Below are 16,435 nucleotides of genomic sequence, written 5' to 3' on the forward strand. Positions count from 1 at the left end.
CTCTTGCTAGGCGCATGGCGACAGAGTTGGTAGACGACAGAGACAATGCGTGCACTTTCACGTTTCCTAGGTGACACGGGCCTGGACTCACGCCTGTGATAACAGTTGTGCAATGTGTCCTTCACCTCATTTCTCCCAGTATCATCCGCCATTGTGACACTTTTTCTTCCCCTCTTCCCCTTCCCTTACGTAGAGTACCAGACCAAAGGCTCCATTATCCGGCCGACCTCTCTACATTTTCCAGTCATTAAAATACTTCTTCCACAATTGATTTACTTCTACTTAAATTTAGAAAATTCAAAAAGTAAATGCACAAATTCACAGTTTAGATCTTACTGGTGTTATTATTTAAAATTTAACTTACTGATGTTTAATTACATCCTTTATATTATGTAATTCAGTAACAATTTTTTAATTGTTTTATTTTATTTTTTAATATTCCTATCAACGCAAGGCTTACTATAGTATTGATCACTACTTTAGCTCATGTATTCACCGTTTATTTTTCATCTTGGATTATATGTTTCTTTTCCGTTTTGTGTTATTTATTAACTAGCTTATTTAAATTTTTCAATCATATTACCACCCGATTCGTGACCTATCCACCATAGTGGCTTTGTGCCATTAATTTAAGCTTCATCATCATCATTGTCATCATCATCATCAACATCAAGTATACTGGATTTCCCCTCACAGGGGTTCGTGACCTCTGAATGTCGTCTCAGCAGTGGTGCCTTAGAATGGTCAACCAGAGCTCGTGAGCATAGAACACCCTTTACATTCCGTGATCTTCGTGATTCTGTCTATGTTTTACAGCGAAGCTGTATATAGGGCTAGGGTACCGTGCATTTTTGTTCTTTCTGAACAAAAACTATCATCATCAGTCGCTCATACCCCTGCAAGCATTCATACTCCCGTAAGCAAAGCAAAAACCGCAATGGCTCATAGCCCTGTAAGAAAGAAGCTACAAGCTAGCACTCAGATAAGAGAAGCGAACAGTGCTTAAATTCTTTCTAATCACACATACAACATACAAAACAGCCTGTCGAAAGCTGTCCTCACCAATGGCTAATACTACCGTGAGAAATGTTTCATGCCCCTGTAAGCAAGCAAAAAAATACAATGACACATAGTCCTGTAAAGTTCATCAATGCAATTCGTAATTTCAATGTGCATGTGTCGGTACCAAAAAAGGAGTGCTTTGCGCGTTCCATGTTGCAGACATATCCCTTGCGTGGCCACATCGGTCTTGCCCAACCGACCATCCAGCGGCGTACGTGCATCAATTTGACATTATCAAAGAATTTCATTGCAGTTGTGAGGGAAATAATGACCCCCGAAAAAGACAATAAATGATGGTACGCGCCTTTCGACACGAGGACCACCCATCAAGGCAAAAAATGAGTTCGTGTCTTTGTTCAAAATTACGTGTCACCCCCGTGTCGTGCGCTAAACAACTTCGCTGGTCAACCACCTTCATAGAGTGGAACGGCTCATGATCTGTCTTAAGGGTGGACTTCATTCGACGTTCTCTTCAGCCGCGGAATACGCCGGACCCATTCTCGATCTAAATGGCAACGCGAAAATGTTCATGACCACTACCAACGGTCGTGACGCTGTCATATCCATTGACAACCTCAAGCCGACTTTCGTCGTAAGCTGTAGAACTCCAATGTCCTTCGCCCCTCTCCTCTTGCCTGCCATCTGACGAATTGGCCTTTAAGTGACCCATGCCGCCAGTGAACTTCTCGTTGTTGTGGACAATAGCACAACTTCGTCTCTAAAGGCCCTACCCTACCCTGTCGTGCGACGGCATGTAAGGGACTACGTGTTCTTCAAGTACACAGCTCACTTAAAAGAGCAAGCAGGTGGCACACGGGCATCAAGCTACGACTGTAGCTTGCAAGATTTTTAAGTGAATGAATGCATAATTTCTAGCCAGTCAACGACAAGCTTTGTACTTAGTGCATGTGACAAGGCAGCTGTTTAGCCTTGCGCACTTTCATTTGCTTCCTTGTACTGTTAAAACAAACAAAAGACAACTAAATGTTTTCAGCATCATCATCATGCGGCCTCCTCTGGCTTTCCCCATTTTACTGGTACCCTGCTGACTATAGGGAAACGATGATACATCAACGGTCTCTATCGTAATTGTGGGCGCACTATGACGAAGTTCACTAAAATGATGGGTTAAGGAATTGGGCTTGCACGTTTTTCACTTCTGTGGGACTTTGCTTTATTGCTCTCACATCAATTAGATGTTAGGTTACTTCCTATTCCAATTCGCGCAGTCAGTGAACAAACCAGTCAGAATAAGACTGCCTAGTCCACGCTAACGTCAACTACTATATTCACTTATTGTAGCTTGCTGAAAAACATACTAAGTACTCTCGCGTGCCTTTTCTTCAACTATAAACACGTGTTCAAGTCGCCATGATGACTAATAATGTTTAATGCTTGTAAATCACGCACAACCATCCTGTGCGCGCTATATACGAAACTGCCTTTTACATTATGAAGCATCAATCGTACTAAAACGCTGCACTTAAACCTCTTTCTTTGCAAGGATGAGAATCAGGCTTTTTCAATGCTTGATGATGTGACCTTCGCTTAATGAATTATTCTCAGGATTTGCCTAGTTTTCAACAGCTTGTTTTTGTGAAATACCACGTGTGTCTAGTTGGGAGCAGCGGCATCCAAGCTGTGAAATGATTCAGTGTTTACGAGCGGTCAGCGCTGCACAACGATGCCAGGACAAATGCCCCTCATAACTGGTGTATACCACTAAAGAAGTGACGATGAAAAGAATGAGAGTAAGCGTGCGTTGGGGGTAAAGTGCGTTTATAAATATAAATGAGGCACACGATAATGAAGCTAAAGGTTTAGAGCCATGCACTGTTTCAGGAAGTCTGAATCACTTTCACTGCCTGCATAGCTGATAAATGGATATGCATCGCCTCTTGCTGCACAGCCTAATTTATTCGCCTTGGTTTGGAAATCGTGGTTTACGCTAGATTGTTTGTCAAGCACAATTGGAAGTCATTACTTTACAAGCATTGATTGTTCTCCTTTCAGTTCGCAGTATTAGGTAGTGGTGTACAAATTTTGCTCGTCCACCAGCACGCCTTCATAATTCTCTAACGAGCCTGCTAAATAAGGAACGTGTTTCGACATGCACAACCATAACATAAAAATCCAATGACAAAACTTTTTCACCTTCGTTTATATTCTTTGGGCTAGCATCTCAATGCAAGGTAAAGGTATTATGGAAACTGCTCTCCAAATGTTAACCACTAATTGATAAAGAAAAATAAAAAAATGGGGCACTCTGCATTGCAACTTTCTTTTGTTTTTAAACCTCGCCGGCGCCTTGGTTGGAACCATGCGGGCAACAACTAATATAGGAGAGACCGGAATGGCCGTTCCTGAATCCGAAAAAGCGTCCGTTTTGGTGTGCCATCTCCTTCTGCATCTCCAATCAGCTCACCGGAACAGGTCGTGTAAGAGCTGGAGCCAGGCACACCGTAAATGCATAGCACTAAAAGCGCCCTAGCCTACTTTGCGACGCATAAACCATCCGCTACATTGCTGCGCACCCTTAACTCACCCTTAAGTCGGGTAAATGTGCGGTTTTCTGTCGTGACCAAATAAGAGACCACTAAATCAGACAGTGCCACGTGTGTATTACCGATTAGCTCCTCAGGAAGCCTGTACAGCATCCGACACTTTCCACAGTCGCACATAAATGGAATACGTGCCTGGAATTCGCTTCCAGGCACGGAATGGAGCTTCCCTACTTATGCAAAGCGGTTCAGCGCTGCCGCCATACCTGTCACTGTTTCAAGAGCCACACTTGTGCACACGCGTGAGCCAGACTTGCCGGTTACACTCTTGTGGTGATGACCGAACTCGTTCCTGTCTTGTTCCGTCACGAAAGGCAAAACGTATTCAAATATTCGATGCTCCCGTCGGCTGGAATCGCGCTTTTGAGTGTGAAATCTAAAGTGCGAAAAGTACAAAAGTTAGAACAGAATGTGTCTTGACATTTTATCAGGCGCACGTGGCCGGACTGTTCCCTTCACACTGATGAAAAAAAAATGAGAAAGAAACGATACAATATGAAATGAACTGTTCCTATTATTCTTGAGTAAACCATGAAGAATTCCATCTAAAAGAGCGCAAATTTTCTATATAAGAAGAAAGCAGCATATATAACAGTCTTTGTATTTGTTGTGGTTGCCCCAAGGGTAAATGCTGACTCTGTAGACATTGAGGAAAAGAGGCCGCGGCATTTTTTTAGAAGCAACGCGAAGAGAAGACTGCGGATCCTTGAGAAGATGGTAATGGATTCGAAGAGGTAGCCCGATCGAAAGCTCTGCAAAATTTCTATTTCATAGTGCTCATCAATCGAGCACTAGGGGAAAAATTTACTTTTGGTTTTAGGCTCCTTAACACATTGAAATTGCCTAGCTTCTGGTGAAGCCGCCGCGGCCCCCAACTTTAAAATTTAGCTGTCTGTCGGCAGTCAACCTGTCCTTTCGTTTAACAGGCTATTATAAAGCAACGTTGCACCGGTCCTCCATGCTGCCAACCTTTATTTTGCATTCTGTAGTCTGTGCTTCTAATGGCATTCGTAGAGACTGAAGCTATCTGGTACTTTTTTACTGGCATCATAAAAAGAAAAGCTCCAGGCACAAGTGCGGCTACGATCACTCTTTTTCTGACAAAGACGTAGCTCCGCACAGGTTCACTGATACACATATTTACCGATCTATCACTTATGTTGGTGAGCACCCTCGTCACCTAAAGAAAAACGAGATAGCTAAATTATAGAGTGGACCTGTGTTGTCGAGTCTTTACGATTCGTACAACGCAGAACTATTCATCCACAAATTGAAAGATTCATGAGCCATAATAGTATCCTTTGTAATGTCTTCGCCGCACCAATAAAACAAAACTATGAGAGATCGGACTCGGGGTGCTCCCCATCTTTTTTTTTTCTGGCTGGTGTCCCGCTAGTTAATCCAGAATGGTAAATAAAGAACGGACACTAGGACACAACAGAAAGTAAACCAAAAGCAATCAACGCGAAGACACGAATTCCCTGCTGGGTTAGAAGAGCTAAAGCGCCGAAACCACTCAGGCGCCTACAACGAAGCAGTATTCACCAACCACCTATTCAAGCCCATTATCACGGCAGTGGTCCACACGCTGTAATCTGATGATTCCGAAGCAACCATCCGAGACCACGAGCTGCCGAGTTCTGGCGAGGCATGGAAATAGTGGCTTCTGCAATGACGTTCTTACGAGTGCTGTTCTTTTCCCTTCATAAAACAAAACAATAAGCAAGTAATTTCCTAGCTGATCCAAAATAGAAAAGATGGTGAAACGACAGGAGAAGGCGCTCGTACAGTGGTTGCTTCGTATTTTCTCTTTTCGTTAATAGAAAAAAGTAATCATGATGATTGTCAACCAACTAGGCCACCTATTCATCCTTGCAGTAAGTAACAGTTACCTGTGCAAGGAAAAAACTCACAGGATGGTTACTAGGGCGTGTCGCGAATGTTTAAGCATTATCTTGTGGGAGAAGAAAGCATGCTTTGTGGACAAGGTTACTCTTGCAGCTTTTATTTAATCTAGTGTAGCGATCACGGCCCTGTGATTGCTACAGTAGTTATATGCTGAATGTACCGAATCAAATCGTTGATTTGGAAGACGAAGCCGATACACTTTCCTCTAGATGTGGTGACAGATCCCGATGGGCTTGCTAGCTTCCGCATCAATGATTGTTTAATATTGTTGAGAAAGTTAGCGTCGTTGCTGGAATGTTGTCGTCCACCAGGGATGAATTGGACAATACGTCTACGGCAGCAGCGCATTGTTGATGTATGAGACTATTTGTGAAACGGTGGCTTTGGGATCAAAGTACGACACTGCGCACACTATAGTTAACTGTCTAGTTTGACTGCGCACACATTACCCACGTTCATAGAAGTACAAACTTTCCGCGTGTACGTTGTTTCGACAGTAAACGACCACACCCGCCCCACCGTCGTCGTGTTGACGCAAAGATCCGCAGCAGTACACGTGCCCTATGAAGTGTAACCGCGGCTCAGAATTCGTTCAGGTGTCCGAGAGACACAGTATGGAGGAGAGCCCAACAATGCGGACGTGGCAATTGTTCTGCGGGCGTGGTGCCAAGGATAGTACATTGATTGCTGTAATGGAGAGGAAACTCCAACAACAGCATCGCCTGGTGAAGCGGAAACTGTGAAGAGAGATCCTTTTTTAGTCAAGTGTTCGACGAAAACTCGTCGGCTGAGGAAACATACTGGTGCCAGAAAAAAAAACATGCACTCACCAAGCATAAAAGAAAATAGGAACATGATGTTTCGGGCCCCATACTGGCCCCTTGATCACAATGAATATATAAGCATGGGCTTGCGGCTATTTATGGGTAAGATGGTGCAGCATACGGGTGTATATCTCGGGAAGATTACCCCGTGGCCTGTTTATCGTGCGTCTAGTTGATTGAATGTAGTATTATTCTAAAAGCAAACGGGGAAATATGTGTTTCTCGGTCGCGATGATGGCTGCCGAGTCCCAGTCAATGCTGTGTCTGGTTAGTTCGCAAAGTTCCTTCAGGGCGTTCGCGGTTGTGTTGCCTTTGGCGATGTCATTTGTGTGTTGTTTCAAGCGCCGTTTAAAATTTCCGCTCTCGACGATGTACGACAGGTCACACTCCTTCCATGGTACCTTGTAAGTCACTCCCGAGTAGTCGTTGTGTTTCATGGACCCTTCTGCGCGAACCAGCTGTTGGCGAAGTTTTGCACGAGGGTGATTTGCACACCATAGCCCATAAAAATTCTTGCAAGAGCTTCGCTTGTTCCCAGTGTGTAAGGTTCCGCCACGCGTTTCCCGGTTTCTTTCGCCGTTTCATGGCGAGGCTTCGCTGATTTGTGCTCCTGCGTTCTGAGCAGTTGCAGAGGGTAACTATTGTTTAACAGGTCGCTTTTCACAACCTGCAGTTCTTGCCTAGGTTTCGTGGGGGTGGAGCAGACGCGGAACGCCAGGGAAAAGAGTGCTGCTGCGACGGATCACTTTTGCCCAATCGGGTGTCCCGAGTCGAAGTTCAGGTATTTTCCCGTGTGCGTACTAGTCCTAAAGCCACTTGAAGTCCTCTCTACGAGGGCATCCTGGAAGTGAATGCGCCCATTGGTTTCCTCTTCAGCCTTGAACTGTATACTCGGCTTGAAGGAATTTAGGTGCTCGAGGAAATGTGTTGGGTGCCGGCGACGGATAATACATCGCGTCCCGAATGAAGACAAGGCGGCACTTTCCAGATCCTCCAGGACAATGTTGGCGCGAACGACGACACAGACGCTCCCATCGCTAAGCCGAATACCTGCTTGTAATACTCCTTGTTAAAGACGAAGGCAAAATTTTAAAAGGCTTTTGCTTCTGCTTTTGCTTCTGCTTTTGCTTTCGCTTCTGATTTTGCTTGTGCTGTTGCTTCTGCTTTTCCTTCTGTGGTTCAAACCGATGAGTCATTTTAAGTCGCCGTGCTGTTTCCTCCGCGGCACGCAAGGAAGGACTGTTTTGGTGGGCTTGACGCTTGCGCTCCGAGCCTCGAGCTTGCTGGATCGCTTGAAGGTCTGACGTTCCTGCTTCTTCCATGACATTCTGCGGTAATATGGTCGCACTCGGTTGGTTTTTTGGTGCGTTCGCAGTTTTGAATGACTAATACACACTATGAGGGACTGGTTTTCCCCGCACATGATGTGGGGAGTTCAAGACCATGTGGTAGTGTTCAAGGGAACCGAGCGTTACGTCACAGTGAACTGATTCTCCTCTTTCAATGGCATCAGGGCGCGCTTCACTTAATGGTAGCATCTTCTGGCTCACTGACAAGGCACCAAGGTGTGCGCCTGCAAGACGGCCGCAACGGATTTAAACTGTGCTAGAAGCTAAGAAAAGCTAACGCATTAAAATATAATAAGTGAGAAAAGTAGGCATACATGGGAATGATGTGGAGGTGACAGCAATTTCTTTTGCATATTGCCGAGCGAAGATTCACAACCTTTTAAGAGACAAATTCGGAATTCATTGGACGAAAGTACAATTATGAATAAATGCACCTTGCCGCGCAAGTCGCCTCTCGCAGCACCGCTTTTTAGAATATCTACACACCGAATCCATAAGCGCAAATTCACGAAAGTGAACTGTCAGAACCTTACCACAAAAAATTGGCAGGTCCCACGTATATGTGGGTATCAGTTCAAGGAAAATCATTTCTTTGATGTTTACCTAAATAAATTCACTTCTTTTTCTTCACTTCACTGGAGTTCAACGCTCTCGTTGGATGCGCTTTGTTGTACAATTATGTTGACTCCTTTTTACACACACGGATCCTTTTCATGTCTACAACATTTCTCGGCAGCTGACTCTTTCAGCTTTCTGTTGACGACTTATTCACTTCTTGCCTCTTGTGCTGCTTATTTATTGGGACATATACCCAGTGACACATGCCCAATCTGGTAGATTCGCTAAGAATGTCAATCGACCCAGTGTCACACGCCCCGTTGCGCATGCCAAGGGGCGCAAGTTGTCTATTCGGGCAGCTAACCGATGGTACACACCCAGCTACAGATATCCTATGACTCAATTTGTTTATTTGGAAACATGACAAGCTGTGCCAACTCAGCGGGCCCAAATTGCAGTGGTAAATAGTGCAGTAGTAAATAAATAAAGAGGTCGAAATATGGTCACAGGAGAGACGTCTACTAGAAGTTAACTGGAAGATTAAATGTCAATTAAGTATTCGTATCTATGATGTCTGTCTGCCTCCTACGCTGAGGCTGCAGCCTTGAGAAGGCAAAGCACTTTCTTGCCACAAAATAGGGTATGTATAACTTGCATATGAGCCAACTGCACCGTGAGAGACCTTATTACTCTTATTATCACAGGTCCACCTATTGAAACGTTGGCCAGATTTTCTGAGGCACGTTATGTCTGTTTATGTAACTTCTATCCACGCATGTTACTGAGACAAGGATTATCCATATTTGCAGCTCAATTCACGGCGTCGCCGTTGCCGCTTGAGGTAAGCGTTGACTTGTTGCAGACTCCAGATGCCGTCGTGACGAGTAGAGCGTCGTTGGTAAATAGTATTGCGCATTCAAGGACCTTGACCATCATCTGTGTCCCGCTTGGTGAGGAGGGCGGGAAGTTACGTCTTGGAAATCCAGCTGATGACCTATCTTGCGTTAGACAGTCATTCTGACTTAAGCAGCACTATATCGCTTTTTTTACGTTATGCCATTGTCTTCTAATTAGCATGTGTTGCGGCGAGCGCTAGTATCACCGTCACTCACCCCCCCCCCCCCCACCGTCTTTTCTTCCCTGCTTCTTGCTTTTTGCATAGTCTCTTAGCGACTCCCTTTGTATTACACGTTATTTTGGGCTATGTATCGCTTGCGGTACTTCGCAGTATGCACACAGGAAAAAATCTTTCTTTGCCTTACATCGGCCTGTAGAATGTTCAGCTGCTGGCATGATAAACCCGTCAGTTAATCTAGTGCACGTAATGAGTTTTAACGCCTTATACTTGGCCGCCTTGGAATTTCGCACAATAAATAATTCTTCATCGCCCTTTGCTCGTGCGTAGTGCTTACAAAACAAGGACATTAGCGTAGGCAACGCAAGTTCAACACAAATCGGTTAAAGCCACAAATTCTACATTTGTGATTCTAACAACCTGTGCGAAGAGACTCGCCCATCCTATGTGCAGCCAAGACAAATGGAAAAATTAGCGGCAGAAATCTTTTTTTTTCGCTATCCCCAACGCCTTTCCACGATAACACATCGTGTGTGCCTGCAGAGATAAAGGACCAGCCGCTGGCCGTCACTATTCACTTATACACATTTAAGCCTCCCCTCGGGATGCTATTGGTAGCGTGGTGGTGGTAGTAGTGTTGCAGCAGGAGGGGTTTGTCTGGCATGTTTCACCAGCAATTGCTTCACCTGAGCGCCTAATAAATTCTTGGCATGCGTGTGTCACCAGACGTTGGCCAACACCGAATCTCGAAGAAATGTAATCAAGAGTAGTGCAACTCTCTTTCCGATTACTTCGGCCCCTTCAGAGAGCACTACATCTTCATATTTCGCGCGTGTGCGACTTTTCTTTAATCATTTTTTGTAGGCTGTGACGCCACACTTCTGTTGTCGCCTCACTCTACGGACGTAACCTGATAAAGAGTTCCACGTCGCCAATCTCACCATTATTGGTAGCGCTTTTAGCGCTCCACATATCCTACCATGCAACAATGTCATTTTTGCATGCCCGGAACTATGAGTAGTACAAGGCTACGTCAGGTAAGGAGAAAGGAGTGGGGCGTTGGATTCAGTTGTTCAAGTGTACTCCTTGGATGCGTCATAAGGCAGCCACTAGGGAAGTGCGGAAACCGAGGTCCAGAAAGCTTGCGCTTATCTACGGTGAAACGAAATTATTACCGGTAAATGTATTTCAATGGAAAGTGCCGTTTCTTTCCCAGTTCTGCACCTTTCTTCCGCTTCTGCCCACAAGCACTCTTCCCTTCCATATCGTCGCCCTCTTTCAGTATTGATGCAAAGGAAGTCGTGGGCCAATTGGCTTCAAGAAAATTAGTTTTGTGCCACTCCAGAAATAGAATACGCTTTGCGTACGAACGTAGCACTATTCTTATTTCATTTTTGTTTTCAGTGACGACAATGCTCTACAGAGAGAGGCAATCGACGGCACAGTGCCTGATCGCGGTTAGTTTGCTACGAATCTCGAGGGCTCTCAGGAAGTAATTGCAGAAGTATAGGAAGAAAAAAATCAATAAAGAAAGAAAAAGCACAGACTGTGGCTGCGGAGTTAAATTACTTGTCACTGTTCCTTTTTGTACATTCTTCTACACCATTTCACTTCATAGCGTTACGCCTGAGTAATGACAGTCGGCTCGCGGTGTAATTTTCGTACGGTGTTCTTTAGGGTGCACCGAGATATATGAGTGATTTTGCACACCAAAGGTCGAATTTACAATGTTTCTCGTTCGTAAGTGCTCTTTGTCATTTACTGGCTGCCTTTGCTGATATTATGTCCAATATCGCCATTGACGAGCATTTGCTCTTATAAAATTCTAACGCAAGGACATCATGAATACAGGTCCACTTGTATAGTGGAACGTGACTGCCGGCGGACAGAAATTGAACCCAATACGACAGCACCACTCAAACCTTAGAGTATCATTATTATGGCGCCATTGCCGTGGCTCGACGCACTTTAGTTGTTCTCTTATTTATTATGTTAGTCATTACACGCAGGAGCATAAAGCTTGCTACGCGCTAACTACCTTGTTTTTAAATTGGTGCTTCTTGCTGTGCAATAAGTTAGTGTTTTGAGGCTGCCCAATCTGCCTTAAACTGGTCTATTTTTTTTAGTTAAGCTACGTCTTTGCTTTTGTGAGGGCAAATCAATAAAATAGTAGAGGACATCCGGAGAAGCCTTGAGTTTACAACACAACGTAATCTTTTACCTCGGGGTACTGCTGTAAAAGAGAGGGGCAATAATTGAGATAGAGAAGCTCAGACATAGGTTTCCATTCAAGGGACAGCAACCAAAATATAAATCCTGCATAAAGTCTGCCATAGTGTCTCGCCGTTGGTGTTCACTGATGAAGCCGTCTTATGAACTTTCCCAGTGTGCCTTGTGGTCCAAGGCACAAGGCGCAACAATAAAACAAGAATAAACACAAAAATAGTTGTGCACATGAATGGCAGGAAGGACGAGTAAGACAAGAGAAGAAAGGATGACAGGTGCATGTTCGAGTGGGTTTCTGAACACGCCTCACAACAAGAAAAGTGGCAGGCGCCACAAACGCTTAGCCACCACACTTCTTCCAATACGCTTACAAATTCTGGCATCCCTACGCTGTTCAACATTTGGAAAAAACATGTGACATCAGCGAGGAAGAAACTAATATTCACGCAGAAACTCCTCTGGCAGTTGTCTAAGCATGCGTAACCATTGCGTCACTTCCTCTTCTTCGCGCAGCCTGGTACGTGTCATTATCAATGTCATGAAACTTGAAATAAGTAGTACAAATCGTTATCAACCTTTATCGGTCGTTATCAATCTTGTTAGACTATATCTGACCCTTATCAATCCTTATTGGTTTTATCAAACTCTTTGGACTCGATGTAAACCTTATCAACCCTTATCCGTTGGTATCAACCTTATCGCAATCAATCCAATTATAATCAACACTTATCAAACTTATCGGACATGAGCTGATCCTGACCAACTCTTGTCGGTCCTTATCAACCTTATCCAACTTAATCCAACCCTTATCAACTCTTCTCGGCGCATATCAGCCTTATAAGAATTGCTCCGACCGTTATAGGCCCTTATCGCTCTTTTAATACCTTATCTATCCATGTCGAACCACAACCAACAGTGATGATACTTATATAACCCCCCAGTACTCCTTATCAACCCTAGCAACTCACTGACCGCTTGTCTGTGCGTGCTGCGCAACGTGAAGCGGATGAGCCCTCAGAAATCGGTGAAATTTCGATCGGTAAAGCAACGCCCCAATGGAAGGCGCATCCCGCGACCAACGAAACGTATCGGGGATGTGGCGTGTTTGGCGGTAAATTTTCGCAAAATCTGAATTTTCTGATCTCGACATGCTCCAAGTAAAGTCTACATGTGGCCCCAGAGATTACTTTTATTTTACCATCACTAAAGCTTTTAACAAAGCCTTAATAGAAACTGTTCTTCTTTGACATTTGTTTTGTACCGTTGGTAAAACAGATTCGTATGGTTCAGATATATTGGCATTCAGCAAGCGTTGGTGTTCAACGGAGTGAATTTACTCCAGTCTGAATTTAACTTTCAAGAAAAGAAGCGGGTCAACAACTTCCTTGAGAAAGCCCCAAGGAGCCTGTGGGGTATCTTTGGCATCTGATTAAACTACTATATTAGGAAAGTTATGAACTAAACGGAGTTGCAATGTTTCACGCAAAAATGGATGGTCACTGTCTTGAAAGAAAAACAGGCGAGAAACAATTTCTATGACAAAGAGATCCTAGATAACTACGTTCAAGAGGGAGGAACAAATTATCACGCCGCATCGATTCACAACTCGAGCTCCAAATAAATGTTGCAACTGCGAGTTGAAAGCAATTTCTGCGGCACTGGTGGACTCGCTTTTCCCAGGTCCTTTGTATTGTGCACTCTATTTAAGTCGGCCTGATCAGGACGTACTTAGGTCCGTAAAGTGTGTATACCTCCTGGAGTAAAAACATTTTTATTTAAGTTGCACACAGAAACATGCCCTGTTAAAACTTGGTGAAATTCGAGGGGCTGCTTTGTGCCATGGTGACCAAACTGTTGACTCTGCCCACGTGCCGAGACCATAGATCACTGTTTCATAGATCGTAGGGATGCATTATTTCTTTTTTTGGCATTCTCCAACGGATGCTTAGAATGAACACTGACGTCGCTTCATACTCAATTAGGTTCCTACCATTCAAGATTACTGGTGGCCCTTCCTATGGCACGTTCATGCTACTGGGTTTATACGGTCTATGGAGATGTAGACTTTACAGCCGCCATGCCGAAAGCCCGCGATCTACAAGGTCCTTCTTTTGGGCGTGACACCATGCATGTGCGTGACATCATGCTTGTTAATTTAGATAGTAAGCGAATGTTTACAAGAATATACGGTCAATAAATCTGCTATCCTTACTTCATATAGCTTTTCACTAATCTGGTGAAACTGCGACTTTTTTCTTTTACAAGGAATATGCAACCCAATTACCATCAGTGTTTCACGTAAATACCCGGAACATGCTTTTGCATTACAAATAGTGTCTAGCCTTTCGTGTTTCTTTCTTTTTTCTACGGTAGAATAATCACCACTGTTTCTGTGTGCAGGACGCACAGTAATTTCAAGTACTGAAGTATGCATTAAGCCCTAAATGTATTTTTACGCAAGGCGCAGTAAACTGGTGGGATAAGCAGCTTGCAATGACCTTTTGATTCTTTTCTATTGACCCGGCTTCGCTACTCAACTTCGACACCGGCGTTTCATCAGATAGCACCGTGAAACATGAAATCTCGGTGCAGAAGTATGGTTGTGTCACAAGGTCCACGCAAAATAATCAGAAGGTTGTGTCACATAAGAACATTCTGTAGAATAATGACCATACCAGCGACCTCTGATGTGTACGCCATTTAGATAGTGACAACATTTTTGGGACATCTCATCCTACAGATAAATGGATTGTATTTATTGATCCGCGCTAACGATAACGGGCATAAAATGGAATCATAGGTTCGGAAAAAAAACATTGGCGAAGCACAGACACGTCGTCTAAACTCCCGGTCATAATACTGCATTTTATTATGCTGCCAGTCACATCGGCATATTTGGAAATGAACTAGCGGACAAATCACCGAAGCATCCACACGATTGTGGAAATAAATACACTGTATATCATTCCGTTTTCTGGCCCACGAGTTTAGAAACACAATACACTACTTAAGTTGACTTAATCGCTTTTGCTTCTGTACTGCAAACGATTCCAAGGAAACTAAAAAGGGAAACACGAAGTCAGTAATATTGCCAGAAATATCACTGGCAGTGGTTTCGTTGTTTATCTCTTTCTCAAGCTCAAATTTGCTGTGCTTCAAGATGGCCCATTAATTCCCATATTTCGAAATCCCTCCCTCCCACTCCCTTTCCTCATCCGCTCTACAATCTCTAAGCAGATACAATCCACAACAACTCACCCTTTCTATATCGTTTTCTGGTATTGCGTCAGTGTTCCTCTACTTATGTCCTAGCAGTTTCTAAGACATTTTTTTTTGCGACCATTGGCGCGTTTCCTTAATATAAGAAGCTATAGAAGTTATTGGCTAGGTCCGCATTTGCCCTAATATTCTATCGCTCCCTATATCTCCTACTTTAGTTTTTAAACAACCTCTTTTTTGTTTGTGGTTGTTTTTTCCTCTTGTGTTCCTCTTCTTACTCTTTACTTCTTTCAGTTTTTCTTTCTGTTGTTGTTGAGGACGCGAAGTGGAGCTGTCAGACTTAGGAAACGCGCAAGGCCGCTGCCAGTAGTCTGAATGCTCGAACATTGACCATCTTTCCAACTGAGATACCAGAACCAACTGTCTAATTTGCAGAGAGCTGCCTTTGTGAAGCCGCGCCGTCCAAATGTGACGAGGTTGCAGAGGAGCGCCAGGCGCGCACGTACGCACGCACACACTAATAAAGAAGCATTTTCTAGAAGGGCCTTTTCTCAGCCTTCCAGTCATTTTCGCTGCACTCTAAATGCCTTGTTTTACTTTTAAATATTTCTTGTATTCTTTTTAAGTCTATGCGTTTTATACACAATAATACATTACTGTAACGAGCTCGTCAAGTCAACTTACCATTGTAGAAAGCGCTGGCAGGAAATGGGACAGAAAAAGATACGAAAGGACCAGAATACAAGAGTGTTTGTGATATGAAATATCAGGCATGTATCTTCAGCAATAATTTCAGTCTTGTTAAGCATTTCGGACTCCCACTGCACAATGGTATGAAATTTCACAATCTGATAACACAGAGCCAAGTTCTGTCCATTCGCCAACGCGCGCGAAGCATTGGAGGGAGATGGGTCCGAATTCACAACGCTTCTCGATCGTGAGTGGTTTTCGCCATCGGTAGCTGCTTTCCTTAATAATAAGCGCAGGATCAGGGGCCGTATAACGTAAAACGATTCCAATATGTTTTATTCCAATCTCCTGACGACAAATTTGCGTTACCGCCGACGCAAGCATCGGGCGTTCCCCCGCAGGGTTGTCTGAACAAACCAATAAAATGCTCCCCTCGTTCATAGGAGGTGACTTTTGTTTGCTTGAAAAACGAATAACATTGCATGCACTGAGCGGCTTGTCTTATCTAATTGGCTCACAAGAGGCGAGGAGCATGCTCAAGTGGAGAGAGATTTGATGGGGCCGAGCCACTGCACTGAATATCGATAACTGGATAAAGAGGGTGGTGCCGACGTATGCGATTGGCTGCTTTCTCGTACTTAGATTGCAGTGGCTCGTCGACAATCACGGGGTCATGCAACGGAAGCTGAAGAATCACGCTAAAACGGTTTCTCAGTAAAGAAGAGTTGCCAGAATGAGGTCGGAAACGTGCCGAAAGTTCTCGAAAACGTTACGCGGCCACGCAAGAGGTTTTATTACACTCAAATAAACCCATGCTCTCCGGCAGGGGTGAGTAGGCAATGCCGAAGCGATCGGCGGCAGCCATATTTTATTCCTTTCAGAACGGAGCAGCCTGCGACTATTCAGAAGAAAATTCAGTTTTGTTCGGCATATTAATGCATCTTTAACGCGTACGCGCCACTT

This window comes from Dermacentor variabilis, chromosome 5, assembly GCF_050947875.1.
Source record: "Dermacentor variabilis isolate Ectoservices chromosome 5, ASM5094787v1, whole genome shotgun sequence".
NCBI classification, from domain to species: Eukaryota; Metazoa; Arthropoda; class Arachnida; order Ixodida; family Ixodidae; genus Dermacentor; species Dermacentor variabilis.